At 36.4% G+C, this 21,531-nt stretch overlaps 1 protein-coding gene across 1 annotated transcript in view; it reads right to left on the bottom strand.

The window, feature by feature from the left end:
- Positions 1-21,531, bottom strand: part of slco2a1 (solute carrier organic anion transporter family, member 2A1) — a 109,739-nt gene that overhangs the window by 51,401 nt on the left and 36,807 nt on the right. The gene's annotated exons all lie outside the window — the stretch shown is intronic.

The following is a 21,531-nucleotide window of genomic DNA, read 5'->3' as shown; positions in this document are numbered from 1 at the left end:
TTTATGAGAAGATAACTCAGAAGTAGAAACTGGGACACCATAAAGTCAACAATGATAAGTATATTTACCTGCAAAGTCAACCAACAATTAGACATATTTTTCTAACATATTTGAAACATATTTAATTCAACAAATACTAAAACACAGCTCTGATAAAGATGAGTAAGTTGAAAATAAATACTGTACAAGATATGCATTGATTAGTTTTCCAAAAAACAGCTCAGTCCAATCCAAAATAGTGGAAAACAATGTCTTCAAGCAGCTTCGAGCGCAAGGCAGAAAGCAGCCCTAAACAGTGCAGCTCAGCCTCATTGTTGAGCTTGGTTAGGTTAATTGGAGACTCTAAACATACCAAAACTGGAAGTGTAAGCAGATATGTGCTGTATTGGACTGGCACCCGATCCAGGGCTGGTGCCTGCATTGCAACTAATGAAGTCTGAAAAGGTACCAGCATATGATAAATCTGAATCTGATTAAGATGACTGGGAAATTAATGCATATATCCAAGTATTGTTTCTGTTGTATTTATAATAAAACTATGGATGGTTACAAAGCACATTCACTCTTGGTCATACCAAGTCAGTTTAGAGACCACAATTAATGTGTTTGAGATGTAGCAGAAAATATGAGAATATTCAGACTACTTAATACAGCCGAGCTGTGAAGGTAGCACCACTGAACAGTAGGCATGCATTGAAAATAATTTCATAATCCAAGATGGAGTATTAAAGACAGAATGAAAAGAATTTTAAAACATAAAGGAGTAAGTTTGAAGTCATATACTCTAATTTCATAAATTTAACTGATTTTGCTAAAATGTTAATCAACTGCACAATTAAAAACAGAAAGGTGTACAATAGTGTTCTCTGCTTAAAAATGTTCATTTTTTACAGTACTGACTTTCTTGCTTGCCAGTTCATACTTCACTTCACATTTTTGTTATGCTCAAATGCCCTAAAGCATTCATTATGGACAAAGTTAAACAGATTTGACAGGAGATGTGAATGACTAAACACAAGCAGGAATTCTTAAAGCATTAACTCCAAAATACTTTAATCAGGTTTCTTTTACGTACATTTCTTTTTTGCATACATAAGGTGCTTACATTAATGGTGACAAATTGCACGGCATGCACCTTAATTTTGGGGGTGGTGATGAGTCGCTTCTGTCAGCATCACATTAAGCAGACCACATTAACAATTTGTCATTTGCTAAACACAGGTCCTTTCAATGAGCAGCTAAAGAAAATATAAATACTCTTCAAGCAAATGTACACCTCTACTGTTAGATAATAACAGCCACAAAGAAGTGCAGAAAGGTGCAGTCACTTACAGTAGATCTGGAAAAAATATTAAGAAATGCCTCATTCAGAATATACAGACTGAAAACTAAAATGGACAATGAACACCGAGCATTTGCAGCAGCCAGGTAAGTCTTCAGTCTAATCAGACTCTTCCTGACCAATTAGTGTACTGTGAGCTACATGCACCTAAAATATATCTGAACCGTAATGTTTAGCTGTGCATTTTAAATGATTTACGGTATTGATGTGTACTGCATGTAAATGAATTAAAACACAGAAAAATAACTTTAAAATACTTTTTTATCTGGATTCGATCAAATATATTGCATATTCATGAATTAATTATTAATAATGTGCCGAACAATGTGCTAAATTCAGTTAACTCTTTATAATGTGTTGTATTCATTCTGTTACTTTTCAAAGTGGTCTGAAACATACATAAGAGAATAAAAATACAAAAAGTTTGACAAACCAGAAGAGACCATCAGGTTCACTTGGTTAGTTAGATTATCGCAGATATTTTACAAAAGTTAAAAGGGTCTTCAGTTTAACTACATGACACTATAGTATTTAGCAAAGATCTGTGGCTTTCTAAATGAAGAATTGCTTCCTAGTTTCCCTTAGTTTGGTTTGCTATCCTTGATTATAGAGGGTGATTAAAAAAGAATTGAATGCATTTACAGAAAGGACTAATATATATCTTGATCCACTTTTCAAAGAAGACCACTCTAAAATCAGAAATATTCTTGTGCTTGTGGTCCACAAATCACTTAGAAGTTTCAGTACCACACATGCCAGACTGTACACTTTGTTTACTAATGTAGAATTAAAAAATGTTCCATATTGATAAAATAAAGGCAAAAAAGAGAAACAAGAAAGGTGCCGACTACTGTTAGGCCCATAAGTATTTGGACAGTGAAACAATTTTCATCATTTTGGCTCTGTACACCACCCCAATGGATTTGAAACAAAGCAATCAAGATGTATTTGAAGTGTAGACTTTCAGCTTTAATTTAATTGGTTTACCAAAAATATTGCATGAGTCGTTTAGGAATGACATTTTTATACATGGTCCCTCTGTTTTGAGGGGCTGAAAGCAATGAAATAATCAGAAATATAACAATCATTTTCAATATTTGGTTGAAAATTCTTTACAGTCAATGACTGGAACCCATGGCCATCTTCAAGTGCAGGGATTCCACCCTAGTGATAATTTTCCAGGCCTTTACTGCAGCTGTCTTCTGTTGCTGCTTGTTTGTTGGAATTTCTGCCCTCAGTTTTGTCTTCAACAAGTGAAATGCATGTCCAATTGGGTTGAGATCAGTTGATTGACTTGCCATTTGAAGTATATTCCACTACTTTGTTTTGAAAACCACTTAGTTTCCAGAATTTTTTGGCTCATTGTACATCTGTACTATGAAACATTGTCCTATCAGTTTTGCAGTATTTGGCTGAATCTGAGCAGTGGTATAGCCCTATACGCTTCAGAACTCAACCTGATACTTCTGCCTGCAGTCATATCAACAATGAACGCTAGTGACTGACTTCCATTTGCAAACATGAATGCTCTTGCCAGAAAGCTGACTGCATCATGTTTCACAGATGATGTTCTCTTCTAATGTATTTCCAACATTCTCGTGTATATTGATCTTAGTTTTCCTTTTCTAAAGAAAACTGTTCCAGAACCGGACAGGCTTTTAAAAACTTCTTTCTGGCAAAGTCTATACTTCTTTTGCTTGAGGTGTATAAGTTGTTTGCACCTTGTGGTAAACCCTCTGTCTTTACTTTAATGAAGTCTTCTCTTGACTGTGGACTGGAAATGAGAGGCTATGCAGAAAAATGTTTGTTATTCCTAAGCGACTCATATGATATTTTTGTTAAAACCCTTAAATTAATGCTGAAAGTCTACATTTCAATCACATAATGATTGCTTTATTTCAGATTCATTGTGGTGGTGTACAGCACCAAAATTATGAAAATTGTGTCACTGTACTTATGGACCTAACTGTATTTTCCTTTTTAACTCAGTTATCTTCTTACTAACTCTGTTAGGCTCACTTATTTGAATATTTGGGGTTCCTGAAAATATTTCTTTTAACTTAAGGTCTAACTTGACAATTTCTCTGTGAACTTCTCTATACAGTTTCTAATACTGGTACATGTTTCTTTTGTAAAATCTCTTACTCTGGCAAAATCAATTCCACATAATTCATTTTGATTTTGGTCCAAGTTCATGTTATGCTAAGATAAAGAATCGCAGGGAAAAAAGAAACACTGGGAGTAGACCGGTGGACCAAGAGATGAAAGGAAACGCACATAAGCAAAGAACAAAATCAATGTAAAATGCCAAGAGGTCAGTCAGATCATTACACCAAAACCCAACACGTAAACCAGTAATTACTGTTTATACTCGCTACTCAATGTAAGGTTTTTAGAATATCAGTATCTTAAATAGCAATGGCGCCAGACACCGTAACTTCTGGGCAGCATGTGTTAGCAGTGTATCTAACAATAAAACCATATAAAATTGAAGTGCCCATGAGCAAACAACATGATGACATTTTATATAAAAATAAAATGAAAAAAATGAATAATAAATGCAAAAATAACAAAAGGCACAAAATTACAGAAATACATTCTCCATCAATCAACACTCAAAAATAATAATAATTATTACCATAGTGATAATAATGAATTAAAAACTCAAAATCAAAATAAAAATAAGTGAAAAAAACTGGACAAATTCAAAGGCCAGAACCACAACAGCAACTAAGTATCATATGAATCATGTATTATGCGCCAAATGAATTTTTTTTTGATTTTGTCACTTGAAGAAATTAAGGAATGCAGTACAGCTACAGAGTCAGCCCAGGATGGTGATATGCTATTAAAGATCGGGGATGACTTAGACTACAGAATTGTGCAGCCTAACATAAGGGGTCTATATTGAGCATTTGTGAGATTAATAAATAATTGTGAGAGTTCATTTGCACTTTGGTTTCGACTACATGTCTATATGATACTAATGTTACCAAGTAATACATTTTTGTGGGTTCATCTATATTAGAGTCACACAGTAGCATTTGCTGTTTTTCTGAAAGAATTCTATTGGATCAGCTGAGCAACTGCATAGATACAGTATTTCCGTGAAAACTGAAGACCTGGACATGGCCCCCACACAGCCTTTTCTGCTTAAGATTTAAAAAAAATTAATTCCCTTTGCCTGTCACAGTAGGACATGTCCTTTAGTCCAAGGTTGCACTTGGTTGCTCTTCTCTATACAGCATCCACTGCTGTTTGTCTCTTTTGTAGCAGTGTAATAGTTTATTCAACAGTTTTAAGCATTTAACTTATTTTTTCCCCTTTTTAATTGCTTCTGTCCTTGAACTGAGAGTAAAAACGTTGCCTCAAGGTAAACCAACCCTCAATCTTTTCCAGAATTTGCTTATTGCAAGTAAGTTTCACCTATGCTGTGTTTATAATGAATGTTCCTTTTGCCTACATGATGGAATGTCCAGTAATGCAACTCAAACCAATTTTTGTTTTATAAGCAAATTTCAGAAGTTTATTAACAATATAAGAACCTATGTTATTAATATAAATTGTGTAAGCAATTGCGTAAATTGTGTAATCTGTGTAAGCACAGATAATTGGAATACTTCACTCCACTATCTGTAATCTATGCAATTATTTGAATAACCAACTTGAAATCAAAGGGAGCAAAGCAAGAAAGACCCTGGACTAGGTGCCAATTCACCTTTTGGCACATACAAGCAATGGTCACACTTATAGCAATATAATGCCAACAATCCACTTAACCACAATTTTTTTTATTGAGGTGATACGAAAATCTAAGTATTCTGAGGAAAACAAGTAAAATCCACATTGGCAACAACTGGGCATGAAATTGGAATCCATGATGTTGGATCCATGCAATTCAATTTATCATTCTTTTTCAGATTACCATGGAGAAGTGCAGTGTTTTTTTTTTTTTTTTTTTTTTAATTGGGACATGCTGTGTATTTTCCACATGAAGACACAACCATGCACATCACTATAATTTCTCCACAGGAAAATCTCATTATGCGGGAAGCTTTTTTCCTTGCAGCTACTTAGTGTTATGTGCATGGGAAACAGCTTGAAGCCCAGGGTGACTGCACTTCTCCACCAACACAGGTGTCACTGTGAACTAACAAACTCTCTTCTTCTCCTTCTTCAGAAAGGATTATTGACACTGTTCCATCTGACATCACCTCCAGTTTTGTCCACTTGGACCCGTCTCTTCCTCCCAGAACACTTTAAACATTGTGGTCTATGGCCGGCTTGTCATCACGGCCAATACCCCAAGGCCGCCAGATGGAGCTCTCCCTGCAGCATGGATGTGCCCCGAACACCAGCAGAGAATCATGGACTATGGAATTTTCCCTTACAAACCTGCTGGATACCCCAGGGGCCAACAGAGGACACTACAGGGAGGCATAGAGAGTCATATGTGCCCTATAACCTGGCAGTGCGTTATAGGCAGAGCGACAGCAGAAGTGACGTACTTCCGGGATAAAGAAAAGGACTTTTTTATCTGACCCGTTTTATCTGAACTGGGGATTGGAACACTTCCGGGTCAGGGACTTTAAAAGGACTGTGACAGCTCCCAGACGGTGAGCTGAGCTGGGTGGAAGGGTGGCAACGTGTCTGGGAGTTGGTGGAGAATTTATTGTATTGTGAATCTGAGTAATTTAATGAGTATTGTGGATAGGAGAGTGCTTGGTGCACTGTTGTGTAATAATAAAGACAATTATTGGAGTTTTATTTGGTGTCTGACATTTGATCGGAGGGTTCAAGGGAGCGATAGCGCCCCCTATCTGTCACAACATGGAAAGTGTTATCCTAATTAGTCTATATGGACTCTCTGAACTTTCTCAAGTGTTTTTATGCCCTTGTTTTTAATATGTGGACCGCAACAGTATTGAGGGTGTGCTGCTTCTCTCCTCTTCTATAGCATTTATCTTGACTCAACTGGAAAGAAGGAAAAGTGCTCATGCTAAACTGGCCAGTATGAGTGACTGTGGACATATTGTTGAGTGTTCTCTATGACTGTTTGATGATCCATTCAAAATTAGTTCCTACTTTGCACATAATGCTGCTGATTACAACCTCAATGAAATAAATTTATTTTTTTATACTACAGCCACTATCCCACGCTCTGACAGTGTTGCCACCTAATGGCTAAAGAGTTAGACTTCCCAGCACAAACCTGAAGTTGCAATTTCTGTCAATGGCTCATTGGATCACCCAGAATAAAGCCGTTTACCTGCACAGGTTCAAGTTCTACAAATGGGTAAAGGAGGAAACAATGCACATAATGTGCCTCAGGAAAGATTTCACCATGAAAGAATCTATCCATTCACCCATCAATTTTCTGAACCCACTTAGCCCAGTTTCATGAGTCAAAGTCCATGTCTGAAGCATCAGACATGCGGGAACTGCAAATAACAAATGGAAAAGAACTAAAAGGCAATACATAAAAAAAGTAAAACATTCTGACTATATTGGATCTTCTCACATGAAGTAAATCTAATACTTCTACCCTTTATGATACAAAAGCAGCACCTTTACATGTTAAAGTCAATATGATACTAGATAAAAGTTAATAAGCAAAAGATTGAAAAGCCACCTTTCATAAAATGCAATTTGTATTGCATGGCCCCTGCAGATGGCGATTTTGTTTTTATATAACAAAGATGACAATTATAGTTCTTTCCACTTACAAAAAAAAAAAATCTTGGATGTTAGATTGGCCTGCCGCTTGATTCTTTTTGGTTTAAACAAGCTTATAACACTAGAAAGTGTTTAGACTAACTATTGAAAGAGCCATTGTTTCTTGAACATCTCACTCTTTCCAAGGTAGTAAATGAAGACTCTTAACGATAAGCAGATGGAGTTTAGAAAGATAAATTGAAGCAGTTTGCTTTGCTGCTAGGCTGGAAGTGGAATGGAAAATCCAAACAACTTTATTGACTGGACTGAAGATGACAAAGAATAAATAAAAGGCTGTAACTGATATGCTTTAAAGATGAGCTCTTAGTCTTGTAGCTGCTGCTGACTCAAGATGTTACATATTCCTTTTTTTTCTGCTCTATGATAAAACATTTTGGAATTCAATCAATGATTTTAAAATTTGAACATTAGGCTTTAAAAGGTTTGTTTCAAAGTTTATTGTTCATTTGTTCTTTGGTGATTTAAATCGCCCCTGTGTTCTCCCCAGAGTTTTATTCATTGTTCACAAAGGAGGCTAATTGAAAGCAATTGAAATGTCCTAATAGAGAAAATTATTACTATTGGATTATAAGCAAAGATTAAATGAAAACCATCAAATGTTTTGGCCTTGTTTGTCCAAGTTACTTCCACACCTACAGTAAATCAGAGGTTTTCCCCAATGTACCATTAAAACAAATGCACAAATTTTGAAGAAGTTGGCAGCAAGCAAACATAAAAATAATTTGCATGATTTAAGCTTTACTTTTTAACAATACAATGTAGGTACCTGGTACATATTTCCATCTACAACAGGAACAAGGCAGAAACTAGCCATGGACAGAATGTTACTCAATTTGGCAAATTTGTTCACTGATCATTATGAGATAAACATTTCTGGGTCATGTTATAGACATTGTGTTCTTTTAATACACAACAGCCTGACGTTAAGCTAAAGTAAATCTGTGAACCCAATGCCAGTTACCTTGCCATTCCATGGCCTGGCTCCCATTTCCTGGCACCCTGCTTCCTTCCTGAGTCTGTTGTAAATGGTTTCCTGAAATACTCCCCATTGATGTTCCCTAGAATGTTCAATGTTCATATGATGACGTGGTTTGAGTATCAATTCTACTTTAAAGCACAGAACATCTGAAAGAAGTTAAGGGCCTACATGTCCAGTTTTTGATCTTGGTTTTGACAATTACATTTCAGGTTTTTTTTCTATGCAAATAATGAAATTGCTAATCTCACAGAAGAGTAAGACTGGTAATCATTGTGTACAGAGACTGAAAAGATCAAAGTCTTTCATGCTGGATTCATAGCAAAGACGTGCTTTATAGAATTAAGTAAAGCTCAATGTTAGCAAACAAAGCAAAGTTTGGAGTTTATTAGCATTACTGTCAGTGATTCAGATCAAAGACTTAGCACCTTTTCTCATTATTACATTTCAGGAGTGACTTGGGATATAGCTGTGCTTAGTGAACAGGCATTACTAGTAGTCAGAAAAAAATAACTAATAATTTTATCACAAGTGTGGGCTTGCAGAAATTTTTAACAGATTAAGAAACAGGGCTGACTCCGACACAACTGTTGCCCTAGATGGCTCACAATGCACTAATGTGTGACCTTATATTTTACAATCCCTCCCAAAATTTCAGCTCCAAAATGAAATTAATTTTATGGCAATACTAACATACCACTTGTGCTAGCATTCACTTTCTGTAGCAATCTATGGATGATGTAGGGTACCTCTTAACATTGTACTGTCAAAAGTTGCTCAAGTAACGCATTTTTGCCCAAAAAGGTGATACACCCTAGGCAACAACATAAATCATATATTCCACAGCCCAGATTTAAATCTGTGTCCTCCTAGGCAACAGCTTATACTGCCTTTGTCACTGGCTGGTAGAATAGCAATGTATCACACCAGATTTTGAAGGTGAAGCCTAGTTTTGACTAGTTATATTTAATGATCATGGTGCCAGAGAATGGCAACATGTTCCATGTTGGTATGACATGCAAGTAAAGATTTCACTGGTACTCCTTAAACAAGAAAATAAACATACACATGAATGGTCATTCTTTGCCTGTTATTAAAAAGAAGAATACAAAATGGTGAAACTTCTGTCTGCATGCTGGTACATATACTTGAGCCCTGTGCCTTCCATGTTCCTTTACTAGACTATGTTGATATCCTATAGAGTCATTCTCTTGTCCAAACCAGATTTCAGATTAGTTCTACTTAATCTAGGGTGGATTCTAGCATATTTAAGGTCCTTTGTAGACCCTTGATATTGCGTATGCCCAAAAATGTCCAACTAGACTGGTATACCTGTTGGGTGACAGACCATTTCTTTGAAATAGTATAGCATGTGTTGCTTTCTATATAGACTGTCAATACATTTATTGCTGATTTCTAACACACAAACATTAATTTTTTTTTCTCATACTTTTCTATGTATATACAGTACCTTGTATTCACTGTGAATGGATACATTTGCCCAACTGGTAAAAAACAGTCAGGGACAAGGGTACTACTGCTTTGAACAGAGAAGTCTAATGTCCTAAATAAATTCTACATGCTAGAGTAAGCCACACTACAAGCAGAATAGGTCATCAACATGGCAATGATAGTGTGCAGTATTGGTAGACATTGTATGTGCTCTGGTCTAGGCAGAGAAATCAGTTCAAGTGGCAGAGAGTTAGAAGTTGCTGCCTGGGCTCAAGTACGAAATGTTTCCTCAGGGTGATAGAGATACGATAGCTTTGCCAAAGCCCTGAAGTTTACACAGAAAGTGAAGGTGAGGCCAGTTAGGGACAAAATGATGTCACAGTGCTGTCCCTTAATACAACAGATGGTACTAGTGCCATCTGGGTAATCCAGCCTTTTTAAGACCCACAAAAGAGTGAAGGATATGGGGACACTGGGTGTGGCTAACAGAAGTTGTTAATTGGTGTCCTGAAGCAAATGTAGGACTCAGAAATGTTAGCAGTAGTGACTCTGGGATGAAGCAGGAATTACTGTAAAAGGCAAATTAGGAATGGAAACTGGGTGAATGCTCAACATAATGTCAATGTTGGCTGAAACATGAGAGGTGACATAATGAGAGTCTAATTGGCAAATAGGTAAGCCATCCCACATAATACACAGGGGATCAAGCCACATTATGGTAGACCTAAATAGGATGTAGATTTGTTGTTTTTCCTGTTTCTTTGTGGTTAACTTAAGTAACAATGGCACTATGTTTGTGCGCATTTGGCTTCCTTGAAAATATTCTGGGTGCACATATCTTGCATGCGGATTCTCTTTCTACAACTTCAACTACACTTCCATTTGAAAACTTGATTAATTAAATTATATAGTCAAATGATTTGAAGCCTTAACTGGCAGCATTGAGTGCAAAGCAGGAAACAACTGTGGATAAGGTGTCAATACTTTTTTTTTTTTGCGATCACATTTTTATTAAGTTTAACATATAAAAGAATTTGTCACTGATACCCTCTCCCATCCTTGTCCTTTTAATTGTAAATGTTTATGCTTATTTCATACATTTATGTTACCGCATAGAGTTTTTAAATTGTATCTCTAATATTTCACAGCTCTTGTATGTGTGTATGAAGTTATCTATTTCCAGTTCATCATTTTTTTTTCCTTTCAGGTCATAGAGCATATGTTATCTTTATCTGAGCTGCTCTGTTTAACTTTCCCAGTTTGCTGACATTTGCAAAAACTTCAATGTTATACAAACACCCAAACATACTTCGTGGTGCAAATTCAAAATTGCACCAATAGTAATGTGTGATACAAAAGAGAAGATTCTTTTATAAAACATCTTAATAATAAGTAGCATATTATAAAAAAGGCAATATATTCCAAATCTCTACAGCTCTATCTTTGGTCGCTTCCCTTCCCAGCATTGTCTTCTGTTAATACAAATAAACCTCTCTCCATATGACAAATCTGACACCAAAACAACAGTGAGTCATGCAGGGAAATGTTTCTGTGCCTTCAACATCAAATACCTGTCTCAGCTGGAGCCCAAGCTCTAGATTCCTCCTCATTACAAGAGGCTAAACCAAATAATTTGCATTAACTCTTCCATAGAAATCTGACAGCCCAATAACACAAGTGCAGTGTGTGCAGCTTCAGCACCATGTATGTGCAAACTAACAAAATGAGGGAAAGATTTATGTCTGATGAGGTTAAAGAGGGACAGTGACTTAGTACAGCTGCTGTGTATTATGACTTTGGGGGTCTGTGCATGTGCAGGAGCCAAGAGACAACGAAGAAAAAATGACAATAATGTTTACCTCTGTGTATCTAGTTCTAAAATAAGTAAGCACCTTACTCTTACAAGCATTCCGAGGCTTCCAATTGGTTTTTCTCCTTTTCTTTCTCAAATGTTTTGACTCTCTAAGTCCTGCTCTGTTCCATTTACACCTTTCAGCTTATCTTCAGGATTTTAATTTAGTTTCCTTATGGTTAAATTTATGATTATGCCTGAAGCTCCCTTGCTTATCAACTTAATACAAATTACCAGGCCCCCTTGGGAAAAACATTATCCCTACTTTCTCTAAGCTGAAACTCCAGATACCAGTGCATTTTATTCTTTAGTATAACATATGAAGTAGCATCTTCCAGCAAGCCCTGACTCTATCAAAGTCTACTTATGTGTGTGTTTATTCATTTACCTGTTGTAAAAGGAAAACAAAGCCATGTTAGATTTCCTGACTCTTTTCACTTTCCAGACTTATGTATCTCGGGAAAGCTGAAAAGAATATGTAGTTTGGGACATGCTTGCATGGAGATACACAGTAAAAAGCTTATCCATACAGATGAATACACAGAATGATTTACTCTGATTTCTAATATGATAGGAGTAAGACAATCAAAAAAAGAAAACAAGTCACAAGTGTTTGACATTGTGATTGATCAAAGATACAGCTTTATAGTGAAGGTGAGAGGAAACAGGGAGTGCCACACCATAGGTAATGAGGATCTGGAAAACACAATCAGCATCATCTATCTGAAAATGACCAGATCAGGTTATGCTGAATTTACTGTATTTAATTACATTAAATAAAAGACAGTGTTTTTCTTTTACAGTTAACAAAGAAACACGCCATCAAAACACAACTCCTGACATGGCTAAATGTCTATAATGTTAACATTCTGAATATCCTCTTAAAATCCTTTTTCAGTTGAACAGAAAAGTAATGATCCAAACCTGGAGAGGCAAACTCAGACAAATCCTCATCCTCTGTTGGATGGAGAGAAGACCTCAAAAAACAAAGCACTGCAGAACTTCATGCAGTCTGCACATTGGAATCCCTCAACTAACCTGGTCTTGAAACTCAAATGACCTAAATCAGAATTCTAAAATAGCATATTAGCAATAAATATATATGAATAAATCTACAACTAATCAATGACACTTGCAAGAATTGCAAGAATTACAAAATAAAAATATTATCATACCATACCATACCATTTTTATTTGTTGAGCGCTTAGAAACACAGCATTACAACTGACCGAAGCGCTGTACAGTTAAAACAAGCAGGACTAAAAACAAAATATTAAAAACAAACATTAACAGAGAATTAAAACAGAGATACTAAAAACAGGTCAGAGGACCCAATAAAATAGAGAAATAGCAAGAAGCAAGTGGAAATGAGACAGGTTAAGAATTAAAAGCCAATGTGAAGAAGTGTGTTTTTAGGAGTGATTTAAATGTGGCGACTGAGGCGGCTTGCCTAAACACTAAAGGTAGGGAGTTCCAGAGCCTGGGTGCACAGACGGAGAAAGCCCTTTCACCACGAGCTTTAAAACGTGCTTTGGGAACGGTTAGGAGCAGCTGATCTGCACATCTAAGAACACGAGGGGGATTGTGACGATGGAGCAAGACACTCAAATAGGCGGGGGCTAGACCGTTTAATGCCTTATAGGTTAAGAGGAGTATCTTAAAATCAATTCTGAATATAACCAGCAGCCAGTGTAGGGTTTTTAAAATCGGTGTAATGTGTTGGCTTCTGCTGCTTCCAGTTAGAAGCCTTGCAGCCGCATTTTGAGCCAGTTGGAGTCTAGAAAGAGTGGCTTTACTGATACCATATAGGCAGGAATTAGAGTAGTCGAGCCGGGACGTAATGAATGCATGAATTACTGATTCCAGGAGGTGGTTAGACAGAATAGGCTTGAGTTTGGCGATTCGCCTGAGATGGAAAAAGCAGGATTTTACTGTGCTGTTGACTTGAGCATCCATTTTCAGTACCGTATCCATTTTGATTCCAAGATTGGAGACAGACAAAGTTACTGGAATGGGAACAGAGTCGAGGCCAAGGGGTGGGGTCTGTTTGCAGTCGAGACTAAAAACAATGACCTCGGTTTTTGAATCGTTCAGGTGAAGGAAGTTTACAGCCAGCCAGTCCTTAATGTCAGATAGGCAGTCGAGGAGAGGTTTGGTGGAGTCAGTTGGCTTGAGGAAGAAATAAATCTGGCAGTCGTCAGCATGTAGGTGATATGAAATTGCATGTTTTCAAAAAATTGCACCTAAAGGCAGGATATATATTGAAAAAAGTAGTGGCCCTAAAATGTAACCCTGGGGGACCCCACATGGGAGTGTGACTGATTCAGATGAAAAATCGTCTAGCATGACTCTGAGAGACCTGTTGCAGAAATATGACCTGAACCAGTCGAGGGCTAAGCCAGATACAGCAGCCCAGGATTCGAGTCGGGAGATCATGATGTCGTGATCGATTGTGTCGAAGGCAGCAGATAAGTCGAGAAGAACCATAATCACGTGGAGTCCTGAGCCCAATGCCAAAAGGATGTCATTTAGGACACGTAAATGCGCGGTTTCTGTGCTGTGTTGGGGCCTAAAGCCTGACTGAAAAAGGTCCATTACCTGATGGTCCTGTAGGTGATGAGTTAAATACTCATAAACTACTTTTTCGAGTATTTTTGACAAGAAAGGTAGTTTGGAGATTGGACGAAGATTAGAGAGAACGGCAGGGTCAAGATCAGGTTTTTTCACGATTGGATGTACAACTGCGTGTTTGAAAGCACGAGGAACTATAGCCAAGGATAGACTACTAGTTATGATCTTTAGAACATCGTATCAAATCGCAGGAAACACATCTTTCAGTAGTCTGGACGGCACCACATCGTCTGGAGAGCCCAAAGTCTTCATTGAGGCGACGATTTTTTCCAGATGTGGGAGTGAAATGGGTTCAAAGCTGGTGAGGGAGCCATGTGCAGGAGCGGCTAAATCAACAGAGCCAGAAGAACAAATGGAGATCTGGGATCTAATGTTCATGACCTTATCCAGAAAACACGTGAGGATCTGATTACAAAGAGCAGTGGAGGCAGAAGAGAAAACAGTTACAGCTGGAGAGAGGACAGCATTTAGTGTTTTGTATAAGACACGTTGATTGGCAGAGTTTTTTGAGATGATGTCAGCGAAAAAACGGTTCCTTGCACCTCTGACTACTCTCTGGTATTGGGACCACGCTTCTCTCATGCAGTCGAAGGTAACAGTGAGACCATTTTCCCTACATTTACGTTCTAGCCGCCTACAGTTTTGCCTGATGGAGCGAGTTTGTTCGTTTAGCCATGGGTCATACTTGACTTTGGATTGTCTCTGTTTGAGTGAGGCTACAACATCCATCACAGAACAGCAGGAAGTGTGGAAGGTTTGCAATAAAACATCAACATCCGTGGATTCACATGATGTGGAGATTGGTGAAAAAGCAACTGCAAAATCTTCAGCAGCAGAGGGGGGAATGACACGGGAGGGACGGGTAGTGGTGGATTTACCATGCTCAACAGAGACCAAATCCAAATTAAACAGAACAGGCGAGTGATCAGAAAAGCTGGGAGGCAGAAAGTCCAAGTTACATCATTTAATTTAATTTAATTTATTTTAATCAAATTACATCAGTAACTTTGTGAGGGCCATAAAAATAAAATGCAAAATGGCACTACCACTTCACCAGATTAAAACAAAGGGAACACAGTCTGGTCATCAAACATTTTAAACCATCAACCCACTTGGACATCCTGGGAGAATACAATATTTTAGGAAGATCCTAAAAAAGTTCCAAGAAATTACTTTTCAAAATTAAATGTCATAACAAATGCAGAGCAACATAAGTGTGTACCTAGGCTGGCCAGGTTCTTCACTTAGGGGTCAAGGCAGAGTTTACTTTCAAATTTTTGGGGGGGGTTTCTTCTTTCTAATTTCATGAATTCAGTCTATAAGACCATTAACATGTGGAGATATTCAATATCTCTGTCTGGTTCTCTCTAAGAAATTCTTAATATAAGGTTTTCTTCTACCTGAAATTTCAAACTAGATTGTGATAGACTATACTTTAAGTATCCCCACCTGTTGGAAAGGCTGTAGTATTGACAGGAAGATATAAAACAATAAAGAAAGTGGCGTGAAGAAAACATAACAGGCTCTAATGCTAGCTTGAATACAGAATGAAAAATGGTATCATTATGTAGTTCAACAGAAGTCTGCAAGGAGTGTACTAGTAGAGTTACAGCAATGACAGCTCAGTTCTAACTTGAATGTCCTCTGAAGAACATGAATTTCACTCTGTGACAGACTTCAGAAATTAAGAAGGTGACAATGGCTACAGGGAACATGAGTAATGAGTAAGAACCAATAAGAGGTTTTTTTTTTTGGAGTGGATGTGGATAGGGTCTGACTCAATATGCCCCTAATGTGTATGCCAGAAACACATGACAGGAAATGTCTTAACAGAAAATATAACTAGGTAATATGTTTTGATTTAGAACCATTTCACGTGTGTGTTTTTGCCCAAGATGTTACCAGATTTACACCTGTGTCCTCGTGTACTCATACTACATTACTTTTAACAAAGAAAATTGGTAGACTGGCTCTCCTGCTTTTTAATGTTCTTTTACAGTACTATAATATTTGTTGCTAAGCTTATCAAGTTGTAGATGAAGGCCACACATATACAATGTAAACCCCCAAACAATCCCATTTGAAATTAGTATTTATTTAAATCAGAAACAGAGAGATATAAACTAATTTATGACAGAAATGTGGGAAATACCAACTCAAAATAGCGTCCACCATGTGCCACAGGAATAGCTGCATGTCTTACTCTGTAGAATCTACCAGTGTCACCTATTTTCCAAGACAAGAACAGAATGGCTCTTCCCTGACATAGAAAATTTGTGCCAGGTCAAAACAGGATTTATTAGATGTATAATCAAGTGGGTGACCATATAATGACTGAGATGGCAATGGCCTTATAGATTATTATACTTTTATCATTGAATCACTATACACAGTCTTTGGCTTGGGGCATTATAACCCTTCAAGATTCCCTTTTCTACCATAAAGAAATGTTGCAGCATAAGAATCACTCATGGCCAGCATTTACCTTGTTTCCAGCTGTGAAGGTATTTGCCAGTTCATTAATGGTGCATTATTTGCATGCTGGCCTCCTCTTAAGAGACAGCACTGACTTGTTCATGTAGATGAGACACATTTACATGGTGATGAATGATTTTGCCTTAAGAGTTGTCTCAGTGCTCTGCGTAGGTTGTACAGTTGTATTTCCGACGTGGCAATGATAGATTGGACAACTAGGTTTGTGAAGATGATTACTTGTGTTCTGTTTTGTGCATTGTATATACCCTATTTTGTGACACCCATTGTACTCCCAAACCCAATCTGCAAGGGGATTTCTCTCTGGATCATCTTTCCAAAGATTGTTTTCCCTAGATGGGTTTTTCTGATCTTTTTCTTGTCTTTTTAGGGTGTCATGGCTGGGGGGGCGGTGTCAAAAAACAGGGCCTGTTAAAATCCATGGAGGCAATTCTTGTGTAATTTTGGGCTATGCAAGAAAAAAATTGTTGTTGTCTTTGATATATTTGATGTCTTCACAGTCTACCTCAGCTTAAAATATACTTTCCTAACTTCTTTCACCACAGAGCTCACAGTTTCACATTTCCTGGTGGGTGTAATGAACAATTTGCATATTGAAAGACGCCTTTTCTCAGCTGCTTTGTAGCATTTCTAATGAATGGTACTTTACATTACTAATTCAGAGTTATCCAGACTGAAATTTGCAGAAAATTAATTTAAAATTGCTTTGGTGTTTAGTTATACATTTGTGATTAATGAACATACTGTACATTATTGTATGCTTCTGACTACAATTACCCTTTGCTAATGATGTCCTTCTCACCGAGATCCATGCTGATATTGCCACAGACTGCTTCAAGGACATCAAGGACTTCAGGTATGTTTGCTACTGAAGCTCTTGACAAATCATACATAATAAAAGACATGAATGATAATCATTTAACAATGAAAGCTGTCCACACAAGAGCTTCATCATGCTGAAATATGAATTGCTTTATTATCTCAGGATACTCTGCATACCAGAGATACCCAAGAGTTAGGTGCACCACCTGAAGAATAAACCATGTAACTATTAACAAACAGTAAAGCTAAAGTTTGTCTCAACCAAAGGAGGATAAAAACAAATAATAACAGACATCTGTTTCAATGGAGACGTGAAGCACATTGCCAATGAGTGTTAGAAACAGTTAACTGATGTGACCTCTGAAAAGGATGTACTGCAGCAAAACCTACCTGCCCTGCCTGTCAACAAATGCCATGGAGGTCAATGTTTTTCTTTCTGTCTTAATGAGTATTTCATATGGAGTACTGAACATAAAAAGAAAATCACACTGTTCCAAATGCCCCTGCAACTCAGACTCATACACAGTGAATTCTTACGTAAAAGGAAAAGTACTGATTGATAGTAATGTGCCACTTGCAATGCCTATATACCTCTTATCTCTTTCCAGAAACATTAAAAGTAATTAACTTAACAGGCATTGGTTAGACAATGCAAACAAAAGTTCTGTACATCCCCTTCCTTTTCGAGTCCAGTCACTTTAAATGCATTTTTCCGTCAACGTCGTCAGCATTGGCTAAACAAAACTGTGCCAGCTTTTTATCATTGTTTCTGGTTTGGAGGATTAAAGGCACATTTTGATCTTGTTAAAAGCATTAAGTGCATGACCACATATATGAAATTTAAGAGGGTTAAAAAGCACATCTTAATAAATATTTCAAGATGCTTAACTTGGGTTAACTTTTATTCAGGCCAGGGGTTGAAAGTCACCTAGGGTGATCTAAAATGGCTTTCTGGCACTTTGTTATATAAGAGAGATAGATTTATTGATGGTGAAGTGATAGACCTTATTGACCACAGATGGTGATATGGATTTCAGGACTTGCACACTCCCTTGCCACCCAAGCCAACCAATGTTCAGCCACTTTAGCTAAGGAGAATATTCCCAGTCAGCCACATTTTTGGAAGAAATATCATAGGACAATTTTCACAAAGTAAATGTCTAATCTCAAGAGTCATCAATACCCTACATGACCCAGACATGCAACATATCAGCATGGATTCTCTCTCACATTCCAACAGTTTTGTGTTTCTCTTTGCAGCTAGTCACTCAGTAAGAATGGTAAAAATTAAAGAATACAACCTCATTGACTAATTTATTGTCCTTTTAAGTTACTTATCTATTTGTTTGTCTAATTCTAACATAACATGGCAACATTTTCAAACAACTTCATTGTATTCAAAGTTATGGGGAGCAGGAGCCCATTAGAAGAGGTGGCAAGACAAGAAAACTGCCCTGAAAGGTGTTAGCCCTTCATTTACATTCACATACATTCACAGCTATGCTTACACATTGTACATTTAGAATCAGCAATATACTTACACATTAAGTCTTTTAGGATGTAAGTGGAACACTCGATTCAAAGGTTTATCAGTGATCAGCAGCACTTGCCACTCTCCAACCCTTGCTGTTCCTAATTGAAGAATGTATTTGTCCTTTTACTATTTTTTTCTTGTTTTTTTGTTGACTCACTTTATATATTTTATCATGTGTTCATTTCAAAGGAAAAACTGGTGCAAGGGATTTTTATAATGGGCTAGAAGCAAAAGAACTCGCAAATGCTCTCAGTTCATCTTGTTATGATTATGAAAGGCTTATGATCAAAATACAGTTCTAAAAGACAGAAATGTTTGACTTGTTTTATTACTTTTATTGGGAGAGACTGGCTGTTTAAATCACTAAGCATAATCACAGTCATAATATCAGACTTAATTGAAATTAGTAGCCAATTGGGAGTAAGCTGACACAAATTCAGTACTTGATTAAAAACATCTTGCCTGAATACTAAAATTATTTATGATACAAGATATTGGAGTTATATGTAGTTGAGCATTAAAATAATATTATAGCACTAAAGGAAAAATGCTAAAATACAGAACACTGATGCAGATATCAGCACTTAAGAGAATATAAAAAAAAATTTAGATGGGAATGTTATACTAATAAAGTAATCTTAATTACCTGAGTATAAAGTAACAAAACCAAACAAACAGTTTAGCACAGGAGCAGTCATTTACTGATATTATCAACTATTGTTTTCTAACCTAAAATGTCAACACACCAATGAAAGAAGAAGAAGCATTCGAAACATAGATATTATTGAACAAATTGACTTTGGTAATCATAATATAATACACTGCTCATTGGTTTGGCAGATAACATATACAAAAAGTAAAACTATTACATTTAATTACATCACAGCAAACTTTTAGGGAATGCAGAAAAGAATCAAACCAGAAAGATTTAAAGCTACTGTATGTTATAATTAGAAGCAGTAAATAAATTATGAGGACTCTTTAGATGACAAATAAGAAGTAAAGAAATAATTGTTAAAAAAAAAAAAAACAGTTGTTCAGTGAGTACAAGACTCCAGCACTAACTATAGGTATCACATGGCAACTTCAAAAAGAAGAGCTGCAAAATGAGGACAGTATCAGTAAAAATGCAAAAGTCAGGCCCAGGAGGTTCTTTCAGTATCAAATCAGATACATGTAATTGAATAAAAGCTTAATAATCTGCCATATTCATAAAAATAAGGCAACCATTCATATAAATTAACAGCCAGCAGGACTGGATGAAAATAAAAGAGGTATGTAGTGATTTCCATCCTGTCCACCCCATTAAATGATTGAATGCATATTCACTTGTTTGTGAACAATGCTGTCTACGACAAGGCCTATTTAACTTTTAAGGATATTTCAAAATGCCTCTTAAGATATCATAAAATAAATTATGATTTAACTCGTAATAAGTTCATTTCAAGATATCTTAAATTAATTTTCAGATGTGTGAAATGTACTTCAAGATATGTTGAAATAAATGTTTGAATGGGAATGTCCTGTTAGTTTCAAAATACATTAAATAGCACATCAAGGTATTTTTAAATATTTTAAATGCATTTCATATATCCCAACATGTTCTGGTTATTATTTCAAGACAAGTTTAAAAGGGCAGCAAGCTATTTAATTATATATAGAAATCATTTTGAGATATCATCATCATTACCTTGACTCATAATAGTAACACAATGAGTTCCAATGATCAAGTCACCTAATTCTCAGCCACTTTCTCCAGCAAATTCTAGAAATACCCAGACTAGCCAAAATATGTAATTCCTCCATTATGTCCTTAAATTTAACTAAAATGAATTTAAAGACAACTAAAATGTTTTTCCATATATCTGAAAAACCCTACTAAAAACTACTTTCTGACATCTTTAAATGACTTTAACATACTGTATGTAAAATGCAGTCTGAAGTACCTGAAAACAGACAGGAAATCCTGCTGAAAGAAAACTTTTAGAGGCGGTGACTGAGATACGTATCTGACATTCTATTTAAGATATTTGAAAGACATTTCCAAAATCTCAGAATGTACTGCAGATATCTATAAAAACTGGGGAACTTGTTTCAAAATGTTTTCAGATGAGTTTTGAGCTGAACTGCAGTTTAGAAGATTTGAAATTCATTTTGAGCTCTAAATGTTAATTTGTCTTGCCTGTAATTGAAAAAATTAAGTATCATGAATAAATATGGGGAAATATTTAAATGTTTGGGAGGTCAGCAGTACTGTACTTGGCTTGTCCAAAATCTAGTAGAATATCATTAAAAACACAATATTGTAATTTCTTTAGAGTATTACTGAAATATTAACCTGTGATTGAAATTCAATGAAATAAATGTCTGTATATCTGCTGCTCTTTTAAACATGAAAGCATGATAACTGCACAGCTCATTAAAGAGGAGTCACAGGGTGGATGACGGCTTACCTGAATTTTTAATAATAGTAAGGATTCTCAATCAACTGACAAGAACGGTACAGCTTAACCTTGTGTAATTTGAAGAAGCCATTCTCTAAATGGTGGTTTTAGGGAGCAATACGATTCAGTGGCTTCAGAATTGTTTTTTTGGCATACTGTGTAATTGTTACTGATGTACTTTAATTTGCTAACATTCCTTATGTACTGTGGAAGCTTTGAAGTTGTACTCTCTTGTGTAATAATAGACA

Source organism: Polypterus senegalus, chromosome 1 (genome assembly GCF_016835505.1).
Source record: "Polypterus senegalus isolate Bchr_013 chromosome 1, ASM1683550v1, whole genome shotgun sequence".
Lineage (NCBI taxonomy): Eukaryota > Metazoa > Chordata > Cladistia > Polypteriformes > Polypteridae > Polypterus > Polypterus senegalus.
The sequence above is the reverse complement of the archived record's forward strand: the minus strand, read 5'-3'. Positions and strand labels throughout refer to the sequence as shown.